This window comes from Galeopterus variegatus, unplaced genomic scaffold (assembly GCF_000696425.1).
Source record: "Galeopterus variegatus unplaced genomic scaffold, G_variegatus-3.0.2 Scaffold4462, whole genome shotgun sequence".
Classification (NCBI taxonomy): Eukaryota; Metazoa; Chordata; class Mammalia; order Dermoptera; family Cynocephalidae; genus Galeopterus; species Galeopterus variegatus.
In genome coordinates, this window is record NW_007730573.1 from 167,736 (window position 1) to 180,057 (window position 12,322).

Consider the following 12,322-nt stretch of genomic DNA (forward strand, 5'->3'; position numbering starts at 1 on the left):
TGTCCGGCAACGGATCGCAACCCTCAGTGTTGCCCCCGCACTGGACCGGGGACCGGCAACGGGACTGCAACCCTCGGCGTCGCTCCCGCGCCTCGCTCAGCCAGTGAGCGGGAACCGGTCTGTATGTGGGATCCGAACCCTCGGGCGGGAGCGCCGCCGCGCTTCCCAAGCGGCGCACTATCCAGTGCGCCACCGGGCCGGCCCCTCTAAATCTTATTAGTTCCTAGCAAACAGTCAATAGGGTCTCTGATGCAATCATATACCTATGTGTACATATATATATACACACACACACACACGTGTATATATATATATATATATAAACTGTGACATTTGTGATAATGCAATTAAACACATTTTTTTGCTTGCTTTAGAAATACAACATTGGTACACAGATTCATATTTAACGTAACACTCTGATTTTAGAGTTGAAGAAACTGAAAAGCACAAAGGTAAAGTTACATGCCAAGTATATGATAGTAGGGCCACAACAGAATCTAGATCTTCTAATCATGGGGTGAAATAATGCTATATATTTCACAAAATTCAATTCATCCTTGAAAAGAGACCCGAAAGGAGAACTGAAGAAAGAACTGAAGTAACTCCATACCCGAACTTTAAATTGTTCCTCAGGGCCTAAGAAACTGACCTTTTACTTAAATTTACTGACCTCAGGAAACCCACTGTTTAGACAAAGATAGGTGTAATCATTTGACTGGGTACCATAAAAACAACTTTGTTCTATAGATCAAAATTGTCCTGATCAAAAATGTAGTCACTTATTATGTTTTAAAACAATATTTGGAGTCTTGTTTACTACTTATACTTTCCTATACTTTTATCATAACCTCCTGCCCTTTTTTTTTTTTTTTTTGGTGGCTGGTCGGTCAGTACAGGGATCCGAACCCTTGTACCTTTGTGTTACAACACCAGTGCTTTAACCGAGCTAATGTGCCAGCCCCAAAACCTCTTGCTTTTAACCACGAATGGGCAGACTTTCCCTTCCTTGAGGGGTAGTCTGCCCTGGTTTGCAAACCTAATAAATGCCTCCTTAAAATTTCCTTATGCCAAGGTCACTAATAATAAATTATGAATTAATTTTCTAAAAGGAATAAAATAAAATTTCCTTACAGATACAGACTGACGTGTTTTGCTTCAACATCCTCTAAAATTAAAGACTACTGATTCTAGTTACTGTTCCTATGCAAATAATGAGAAAGCTGAATCTGAATTACAGTTTCATCCCCTCATTGTAAGCAGATTTATTAACTGAAAAGAGATATCCAAAACATGGCAATTTAAGGAATGCAACAGAAAATTATACAGTCTATTTTAGAAAGCACTCACCTGTGTCATTTTAAGTTATAAAACAAAATTAAAACCACTTGATTTTTAATTCAATAAAACTTTTTTTCTAACTTCCTCAGTAAGTCTTTGTGTCCTGATAAAGAACATCACTCTTCTGGATGAGAAATGATAGAGAACTGGCTGTAATTGAAATACGTCATACTACAATTTGTAAACCACTGAAATCACCGTAAAATGTTTACACCAAATTATTATTCACTTTATATTTGACATATTTACACTACCTTCTCATTCATATTTTGTACCCACACTGACTTTGATGCCATATAGAAATGATAAAAGACCAATGCTACTCACTGGGTATTTATCATTCTATATTCAGTTGGAAACTTTAATGTTTGTTAGAACTGGTAAAAATTAAATAAGCTCCATGGCTTTGTGTTATGAAACTGTTTAAATTAACTTCAGGTGCTATAATTTTGTCTGCTTCAACAATCAAGAACTCACTTTTAAATGCACCTGATTTGAATTTTCAGCTTGATAGGGTCTGAAAACTGTTAACTACCTTTTTAAAACAGGGTGAGTACTTAGAAGCAAAGGGAAGAGAAGTCCACAAACTAGATAAATCAAATTTTATTAATAAAAAATACTAACAGGAGGTTGATTGAACTTACCTTTCAATGATAAAATTCCTTAAATTTTAGATACAACACATTTAAAATGTTCCTATTTCCATTATTTCACATTTGAAAATTATCTTTCAAACTGAATTAAACTCATGTATAATAATATTGGCCAGTTATGAATCATAGAAGTTTCTCTTTAAAAGGAAATCTTAAACACAAAATAAAAACATGTGGTTACTTTCCATTGTCACATGATAGGAAAATGTACAGTTAAGGACTGTTTTCACTATAGTAATTTCCTACTTTCAGGCTGATGAATGAAAACTCAGACCAAGCGAGTGACCTACTATATCCTCTTACTAATGACATTAAAATTATTTCTTACACTTGCCAACCTCAAATAGCACCTTAACACTGATAGTGTCAATACAGTATTGGTGGAAGAGGTCACTGAATGAGGAAAAACTCAACATTTCCAGGAATCAAGAACGTCACATAAGATATTATATGACACCATATATCATCACAAATATATACTGTACAGAGTTGTCAGGCTAGGGCTCTGACCCTTCAAACCCGTTGCACAGACTGGGTCACAGATCCCTCATGTGCCAGGCTGGGTCACGAGACCCTTCACGTGCCACGTGCCAGGCTGGGTCACAGACCCCTAACATGCAGGTTGTGAGCTAGGTAATTAGGGAAGATCCCAGGAGCTGTTGGCAGAGTTGAAAGGTTCATTACAAAGCGAGTTCAGTCCTCAGCAGTGGCAGCAGCTGCTTATAGCAGCCTCCAGCAGCAGGAGCAGTGGCAGTGGCCTCTCAGAGCATCCCGGGGACCCTGGCAGCAAAAGCTTGTAGCAACAGCCTTTAGCAGCAGTAGCAGGCTCCCTGTGCCCCACCCCCCCACCCCCGCCAGAGGCGTCCCGGGGGCGGGGGGCACTGTGGATCAGAGCCGTTTGTCCTTTATATTTAAGTCGGACAACCCAAGAACACCTGGGTGCCCACGGGCATCCACAGACATAGCCAAGGAACACCTGGGCACACATGCAGTTATCATTTACATCAAATGCTCAGCAAGATTCTGAATATCTGAGGTACTCTGACCATTTATCCATTTCATTTTCCCGACAAGAGTGCATGCCAGTATGTCTTCTGAAACTTCATCAATGAATGTTGGTATAAACTGGTGCCTACCCTACTAAAACCTGCCCTCTTTCTAGAACTGCAATGAATTTACTAGGTCATCAATAAAGTTGTGATTGCCACTGTACCCAGCTTGAAAGAACTGACAAGGTTCCCAGCCATTTTAAATTCCTCATGTGCACTTGCTATCATACTCCTCTGTCCCCTGCAGGTTATTAGTTAAGCTGATTTCTGCTTTCTACTGACTACTTTCCTCAGTGAACACATATACTGTATAAAAGCTCAGCTTCTAGTAGAGTCAAGAGGAAGAAATTGCCACAGCAGAAGTCCAACTTAAAAGTTAATATCGGGGCCGGCCCGGTGGCGCACTGGATAGTGCGTCGCTTGGGAAGCGCGGCGGCGCTCCCGCCCGAGGGTTCGGATCCCACATACAGACCGGTTCCCGCTCACTGGCTGAGCGAGGCGCGGGAGCAACACCGAGGGTTGCGATCCCGTTGCCGGTCCCGGTCCGGTACGGGGGCGACACTGAGGGTTGCAATCCGTTGCCGGACATGGAAAAAGACAAAAAAATAAAAAAATAAAAAAATAAAATAAAATAAAAGTTAATATGATCAAATATACAGATGTATCTCTAAGTAAAATAAAGCCACAAGAATATTTTTAACGTATTTAATAGACACTGCACTATGTTATCACTCAAAAGAGACTGGCTGTATTCTACCCAGCTGATGGTTCTAAAACAGTGTCATTTCCCTTTGTTTTAACGGAGGACTATTTTCATAGAAGTAATGCCTGGCTGTTCTGAATAACAAGTTTAAGGACCGCTTAAATAATACCTGCAAAAGTGAGCAGCCTCTGGAGACAAGGATTAGCCACCCATCACAAATTTCTGCTGATTTACAATGAGATATCTGGTAAATGTCATCTGATAAATAACCTAGACTGAGATACAAGTGCTTCAGATTACACAATTTATGGCAATTAAGTCCTATTTTGAATAGCAGTTGCTCAATGCTGCAGGAGAGTTCCTCTGCTTGGGAGAAATTAAAAAGATAATAGAATTCAAAAGGAATGTTACTGACAGTCTTCTCTATTTTTACTATAAATTTATACAACTTATACAATTCTATAAATTGTAGATAGAGCCCACCTAGTAGTTTAGATTTAGGGGATAAGAGGGAGGAGTTTGTAACTATTCTGTAACAGAGGGATCTTTACACTTTCAGCTGGGGAATTCGGAATTTATACCTACCACACTGCTTCAAAAAAATTCGTATCAGGGTTAGAACTTGAACACTGCTAGCCCTCAAAACAAATCAAAGTACTTTCCAAATATGAGGATGTTCCCAACTATATCCAAAATACATCTACTACACTGCAAAGAGTGAAGTTTTCAGGGAAAACACATCACTGATTTTAAAGCTGATTTAATTACATTACCAACTATCCGCAAAAGCCTAATAGCCACATTTGCAACATTCGAGCAGCCTGTATAAGTTACCTTAATATCACACTACCAACAGTCCAATTTCACAACACTGTCTGACTAAAAAACTGAAAACTGATATTAACCATACCAGGATAATCTTGTCAACGCCTCCTGCCAATCATTAGGGCCACGGGGTAAGTGAATAAGTCATGTTCCTATTGTGCAGCTGCATCTATCATACTGTTTCTGAATCCACTTCGATATTCTTTCACGCTTGGTGAACCGACCACGCGGTACACTGTGAGAACGGTCACATGAACAACGCGTGACTTCCACTGTGAATCAATCCTCCTCTTGTTAGGAGACTAAAAACTACGATGCACACTCGAAAGCACCGAAAGCACGCCGCTGCAGACTTGGTAAGTAATGCAGGTGGCACCAGCACGAAGTCGCAGCACCCCGAGTGGAAATGCAACAAATGCCATTAACTTGTTACTTTTAACTAACTTCCTGCAGCGCTGGAGCAGCCAGCTCCGGCTGCGAGCCCAGCATCGCCGCGCCACGACCCTGACCATCCCTGGAGACGCTGGGGAGACGAGCACCCAACCCCCACCAGGCGCAGACAGACCTCCCCGAGCACCAGGCGGCAGGAACCGGCTCACACGGGTACCGGCGTCGGACTCCGCGCGGGGATGACCGCGAGAAACTGACCTACGCGGTCACCCGAGCTCCCAGAGCTCCCGAGGCGGGGGCCACAACCGCAGGCTTCCGGTCGGCCCGCCCCACGTTGATGAAGCCGCCCACCCGACTCTGGCTCGCAAGCCCAGAGCGCCGGGCAGAACAACGTACTCGGCGGTCCCGGCGCGGGAACCGGGCAGAGCACGATGGCGCCGCTCCTACTCTGGAGCGCGCGCACCCGCCCGGATTGTTGGGCCCGGGCCTGACACGTGACCGGCGCGTGGGACCCCGCCCCCGGCACGCCCCGCCCGCGCCCCCGCCCCCTCCACTCCGGCCTGGACCCGCCACACAGATTCCTGGCTTTGCCAGTGGCTACCGGAAGGGGCAAAGTTGTCGCGCTGCGCCCACCACACCCAGATGGGGCGGGCTCTACCCGCGGGACACCCAAGGTCTTCCACTGTCCGGGAGAGGAAGCCCTCAGAGCCAAGCAAAATGTAAATATCGGGTTAATACTCTGGAAATCTTTTGTTAAACAAATACATCACCCAGCTGGCCAGATTTTATTTTCTTGTTTGCTTTGGTTGCGACTTGACCCATGGGAACTTAATTGGCAGTGTGAATTAGCTACACCCCTTTTGCTTCTCACATGGCCTTAAAATGGCCTACACATATAAACGTTATAAGATAGATGTGAGTGAGGGATGCATAAAGGTTTACAAAATTTCCTTCACTTCCTCCCCCCATCAAATAATCTTTCATAAAGAGCCCACTTCTTCAGACTCGATGCATAACGGTCTAGCCAGAGGAGTTAGCGCTGTAGGGGCGAAAAGGTGTGATCCTTTCTCTCCCCATCCTAAGGGTCATGCCTTAACAAATATGCCAATAACAAAAAGCAGGTTAACGAGAGAAAAGATAAATTTCTTTATCAAAGTTTTACATTACACTGGAGCCCTCAGAAATGAAGACCCAAAGACCCAGGAAAAACTGTTTTTATGCTGTGATTTGGTGAAGAACTGACAGCCTTATAGAAATGTGATTGGACAAAAGGGTATGATCTGAAGTAATAGACTGAGGGAGAGAAGCCCAGCAAGGCCTTTCTGTCCTGATTCTTCCTGGTCTCTCTGTGCAGCTTTACTTCCTCCTCTGGAATGAGGGTCTTCAAGGGAAGACGGAGTGACCTTTCTAGATTTAGTGGCTTGCTTTGGGAGAGAGGCTGTAGTTTTTATAGCCCGCATTGGGGAAGAGGAATTCTGGTTTCTGTGACTCCCTTCAGGGGAGGAGGAGGGAAGGGAGACAGGAGGACAGGAGAAGGTCAGAGACTGAGACTTTGCTTCTGAGGCTGCATCTAAGACCTTCCAATCTCCTTTAGTTCAAAGTACTCAGCATGTCAAAGCAACATACTTTGGGGTATGGTTTTCTGAACTTCAGCAGAACATAGTATAATGAGAAGGTTCAAACTCTAGTATAATTACAACTTTGTTTATGTTTTTTTTTTGTTTTTTGACTGGCCAGTACAGGGATCCGAACCCTTGACCTTGGTGATAACTTTCATTTTTTAAAAAGATTCATGCGTAACTAAAAAGAGGAAATTAAAAGCATATGAAAACTTTTTTCTACTTTCTTAAATGTTCCAAATGTATTTCATGAACATGTTCTTTTGCACAACATGAGATACATCATGTGGCAGATTCTTCAGAATGATGTCTTTGAAGAACACAAGCAGCCTTGATTGTTTTTAGTACAACAGGCACTTGACTAGCACAATACTTCAACTGCAAAGTGTGTGGTAACTAAGCAGTCATATTCGCCTTGAAAAGAAGAAACCTCAGGGCAAAGTGTGTGGTAACTAAGCAGTCATATTCGCCTTGAAAAGAAGAAACCTCAGGGCTTATTTTCTAAGGACAGTGAACCATCTTCAGAGCCGAAATAAAAATTGACTACTGAAATAGTTTTCCATGTGATTCCATGAAAGCCTTCATTCTCACTGTGGTGATTTAATTGCCTAAATTCATGATTTTCACTTTGCAACTCTCTTCTTCAGTTTGTAAATGAGAAACAGATCCTAGCCAACAGGAGGATCAAGTATTAATCATTACAGTTATCAATAAGAGAAGTTCCAATCTTGGTAGGATTACTAATTTACTGTATTTTTACAGGACTTTCTTTGGTATTTACATAAAGAGTATTTAGGAAAAGATCCCTGGCATTTTTATTATAGACTAATACAGGTAAAACACAATGATGGTGTAACAATTTTTATTCTAGAACACCACTGTCCCATGGAACTTTCTACAATGATGGAGATATTCTATAATTCTATCTTGTACAGTACAGCAGCCACTAGCCACATGTGGCTAATGCACACTCGAATGTGGCTACTGTGACTGAAGGTTTAAATTTTTATTTTACTTAAAGTAATTTAAATTTAAATAGCCCTATGTGGTTAACAGTTACCATATTGGACAGTGGAGTTACAGAATAACAAAGCAATCACTATATTGTCCCCAATCATGTCATAACTCTATTTTAAGAAACATTTGGCAGAAGTAGAACCTCTGCTACTAATTAGTAAATATTTTCCTCCATATTCCTTTCTGAGCTTATGAGCTGGTAGATATTTTAACTTTGCAGATGAAGTATGTTAAAGTAACTATAATCCCTATCTACAGTGTATGTAAGTAAGAATATAAATGGAAGTTACTGGATGGATGGGATAGGGATATGGGAGTAATTAACCATTGGCCCTGCAATTCCCATGCCAGTCTGACCCAAACTGGAAAGGTTTTTTTTGGCAGCTGGCCAGTATGGGGATTTGAATCCGTGACCCTGGTGTTACAAGGCTGTGCTCTAACCAACTCAGCTAACCAGACAGCCCCCAAATTGAAAAGTTAACCAGGTAACTTTAGATCAGGGTGGGCTTCAACAGAATTGCCCATTGCCTGGTTCAGACTGGTTTCACCTCAAATTCTTTTGTTTGTTTCAGGAAACTTTCAGGCTCAGACCTCTCTACCACTATCCCCAACCCCACATCCCAATGATTCCCCCCAGAACATGATTCTCTTCAGATTCCAGAACCTGATGTTCGTGTCCCTGCAGTTTTGTCTTAAGCCTGAGACACCCCAGAACGCATTTCATGCACTGTAAGTTTTAAAAACACTCCCCTGGTGCTAATGTGACTTTGAAGTGCTGCTGGAACATGCTAAAGGCTTGTTAAGTCTTATTAAAAGGAGGATTTTATGGACTGAGACTTTGGGGAGGGCTTTGGGTAATTACTGCCTGGAATGCTGAAAAGTAGGTCAGATGTCATCAGGCAAATCCAAATAAACTGTTGAGTTGGGGGAAATTAACCATCCCCTACACTTACATATAAAGCATTTTGTAGTTATTAACTCCAGACATCAAAGATATGAGGTTGTTGGGGTTTTTTTCCTCTCTTAAATGCTAATTTTTTTGTCATTTATGCAATTATACTCAGTTTATTTAATACCTGAATTGAGTTGGTATATTTTCAGATACTAAATTCTTCCTTCTTTTTTTCTTTTTTTTTTTGGCAGCTAGCCAGTAAGGGGATCAGAACCCTTGACTTAAGTGTTATAACACCATGCCCTAACAAACTGAGGTAACCAGCCAGCCCTCACATATTAAATTCTGTTGATCTGTGATCTAGACTTAATTCTATACCTGTCTCTCTTTTCCTAGGAGTGTGACACAAAGTTGTCTAAGCAACTGCCTTCTATCAATGATTGATTTTGCTGGCTCCCCACACAAAAAGTTTAGAAAGGACCCCTATATCTGTAGAGTACCGAACAAAGAGGGCTACCTGATCTGCCATCCAAATAAGAAGTCTCTCGGGCCGGCCTGGTGGCGCACTGGATAGTGCGCTGCTTGGGAAGCACAGCGGCGCTCCCGCCCGAGGGTTCGGATCCCACATGCAGACCGGTTCCCGCTCACTGGCTGAGCGAGGCGCGGGAGCAGCACCGAGGGTTGCAATCCCGTTGCCGGTCCCCGGTCCGGTACGGGGGCAACACTGAGGGTTGCGATCGTTGCTGGACACGGAAAAAGACAAAAAAGACAAAAAAAGACAAAATAAAATAAAATAAAATAAGAAGTCTCTCGGGCCGGCCTGGTGGCGCCCTGGATAGTGCGCTGCTTGGGAAGCACAGCGGCGCTCCCGCCCGAGGGTTCGGATCCCACATGCAGACCGGTTCCCGCTCACTGGCTGAGCGAGGCGCGGGAGCAGCACCGAGGGTTGCAATCCCGTTGCCGGTCCCCGGTCCGGTACGGGGGCAACACTGAGGGTTGCGATCGTTGCTGGACACGGAAAAAGACAAAAAAGACAAAAAAAGACAAAATAAAATAAAATAAAATAAAATAAGAAGTCTCTCATGCCAAAGTTTGCAGTGTTAAAGATTAGCATTTATTTGGATGGCCATTCAAAGGAGCCCGTGGTAACCAAAGGAGCTTTAAGACTCCGGACTTCCCGATAGCTTAGAATCACAAGCATTTACAGAGCAGAATCATGAGTTGGGGTCCCGGGAGTTGTGTGGGAAGCTGATAGGTTCAGGGTGAAGTTAGCACAGGTATTCCTGACATCTTGACAGATATTTTCCATGGCACCTTGGGGTCCAGAGTGTGTGAGCATCAAAGCAGGTTTGTAGTTGCAAGTGGTCTGCAGAAATAACTTGAGATTGTCATTACAGATGTTATTGTAAGCCATAAGGCATTTATTTAAAGAACAAACATTCTGACCTTCAAATCAAGTCTTAGCCTAAGGAACAAACACATCCTGACCTCCAGATCAAGTCTTAGCCTAAGGAAGCATATGTTTAATTAACTCTAGTCTTATTTTATTATTGCTACCCTAGGAATCCAGCCTGCCCTGCCTGGTCAAGCAGTTTTTCTTTAGCTATTTCCCCCTTCCCCCAGCCAAGGCCTGCGGTGACAGTGGTCAGGGGAACAGCCAGAGGAAATCAGGGGTGTGTCCCCTGGTTTCAGACTTTCTCGGTTGCAAACAACAAACACTGACACTGGCTCATTTAAGCAAACAGGGAATGTATCACACAAACATCAAAGAAACAGCTGAAAATCTGGCCTGGTAAGGGCTGGACTAGGGCACTTCCAAGGATCTGGGTAGGAGGAGCTATGGCTTATTCATCGTGAATATACAGTACCCTGCTTTTCCATCCCTAGTTGTCCAGTCAAGCAATGTGCCTGACAGTTACACTACCCCTCCTTGGAAGCCTTGGAAAGTCTTCTCTGCCCATTGTCCCCTGTTTGAGGGCTTTCTTATGTAGCTTATTATTCTTGGCTCAGCAGAAGGAGCAGGATCAGAGCCTAACTAAATGGCACCTTTCTATTAGGCTTACCAAAGGCCTAGTAGATATGCTCTGCCAACAGAAAAGCTCTGTACTGAATAACATTGAACCAGCTAGATTTCTCTCTTGGGTATATTTGACTGTGAGGCATACAAACTACAGTCCTTAGCCAGGGTTGATGAAGAAAGGTTTATAGAGGGAAGTGAGAGCAGAGAGGAAGCAGAAGCCACAGGATAGCAAGAAGAACAAGAGAACATCAGGAGCAGCAGAAGTGAGAGCAAAGAGAATGCTTGAGACCCTAGAGTATGGAAACACGAGGGTAGGGAGCAAAGAGTGATGCTCCCTGCTGAGAGGACCATAACTTGGTGGATGCAACTACATCTTCAGCAACTTTCCAGAGCAGAGTAGATGTCTCTGCTTTTATCTCTCTACATTGTTGCAATAAATTCCTACTCTTTACCTGCTATTACCTGAGTGTTTTTTTTTATTCCTTGAGCCCAGAAAGTACCTAACACACCACTACTGCCCCCTTTCATACTCTCAGCTCTCCGGTTCTTGATCTCTAACCAATGACCCTATTAATACCTCCTTTCTTTGCAATAGCCACATCCTTCTTCAGGGCCTCTGTGATCTTTGCTCTTCTGAGGCTTCTAAAATACATTTTTTTCCAGATCCACAGTAACCCCCACCATCTTTCCAGAGTTGCCTTTCAGCACCTGATATAGCCAGGTCGAAGTCCCCACTCTTCATGAGTTACCACAGTATACAATTTTGCTTCATACACTGAAATCACAGAGATCTAAGGGAGTGGATTTAATGGGCCAGTCTTTGGTCCTGAATTGGAAGTATGGATCAAATCACAGACTCCTTCATCTTAGATTTGGAAGAGTCATCAGAAATCACCTAGCCCAACCTCAAACCTCAGAAAGCCAGATTGTCCTCAACCACATTCTGAATAGGTATTCTCCTAGCCTAAGGCTGGGAACTTTCCAGAATGGTAAGTCACTAGTGGACAGGGCAGCTCAAACCACTTTTTCCTTGTTATTACTGTTATTATTGTTAGAAGTTCTTCTTACTGAGGCAAACACTCCCCTGTTGGTCCAATAGAAAGCTGAACAGAATAAGCTTAATTCTTCCACAGGCCATTCTTCTAGAAGTTTAAAGACAAGTAGCATGAGCTGCTATGATTTTTTTTTTGCAGGCTTACCTTCCCAGATTCTCCAGGCCATCCTCATGCTTCAGCTGGTCATGGCATTCTGATACAGTTAGTACTTTCCTCTGTTAAAATTTAGCATCCAGAATTAAGCAAAATGACAACCGCTTCTTTGAAGCTAAAGAATATTGAGAAATCTGGGCCGGCCCAGTGGTGCACTGCTACAGTGCGCTGCTTGGGAGCGCGGCGGCGCTCCCGCCGAGGGTTCGGATCCCACATACAGACCGGTTCCCGCTCACTGGCTGAGCGAGGTGCGGGCGCGACACCGAGGGTTGCGATCCCGTTACCGGTCCCGGCCAGGTACGGACGCGACACTGAGGGTTGCGATCCGTTGCTGGTCACGAAAAAAGACAAAAAGGAAAAAAAAAATATTGAGAAATCTTAGTAAGTCCTGTCATACTGTCAGTTTTGCTAAACCAGTGGCCTTTTTTCCATCTGTATTTATCTCTGACCTCTCTGCTGCCCTCTGGTGGTAGTTAATTTTTTCTCAATTAATAGAGAATTGGGAGAGGGAGAGAAAGGGAGATCTGAGAAAGGAGGGAGGGGTGCAGCAGAGAAGTGATACATTTATATACAAGTTCCAGCCCTCATGAAGTTTATAATTTGGTAGG

At 43.3% G+C, this 12,322-nt stretch overlaps 1 protein-coding gene across 1 annotated transcript in view; it reads right to left on the bottom strand.

Annotated features, from left to right (window-relative positions):
* LOC103603119 (oxysterol-binding protein-related protein 1-like) overlaps positions 1 to 5,392 on the bottom strand; it is a 141,325-nt gene extending 135,933 nt beyond the window's left edge. Inside the window, exon 1 of the mRNA XM_008587593.1 lies at positions 5,217 to 5,392. The gene's annotated coding sequence lies outside the window, so the exon portion shown is untranslated. The remainder of the gene's footprint in view (positions 1 to 5,216) is intronic.
* Between the last annotated feature and the right edge of the window lie 6,930 nt (positions 5,393 to 12,322).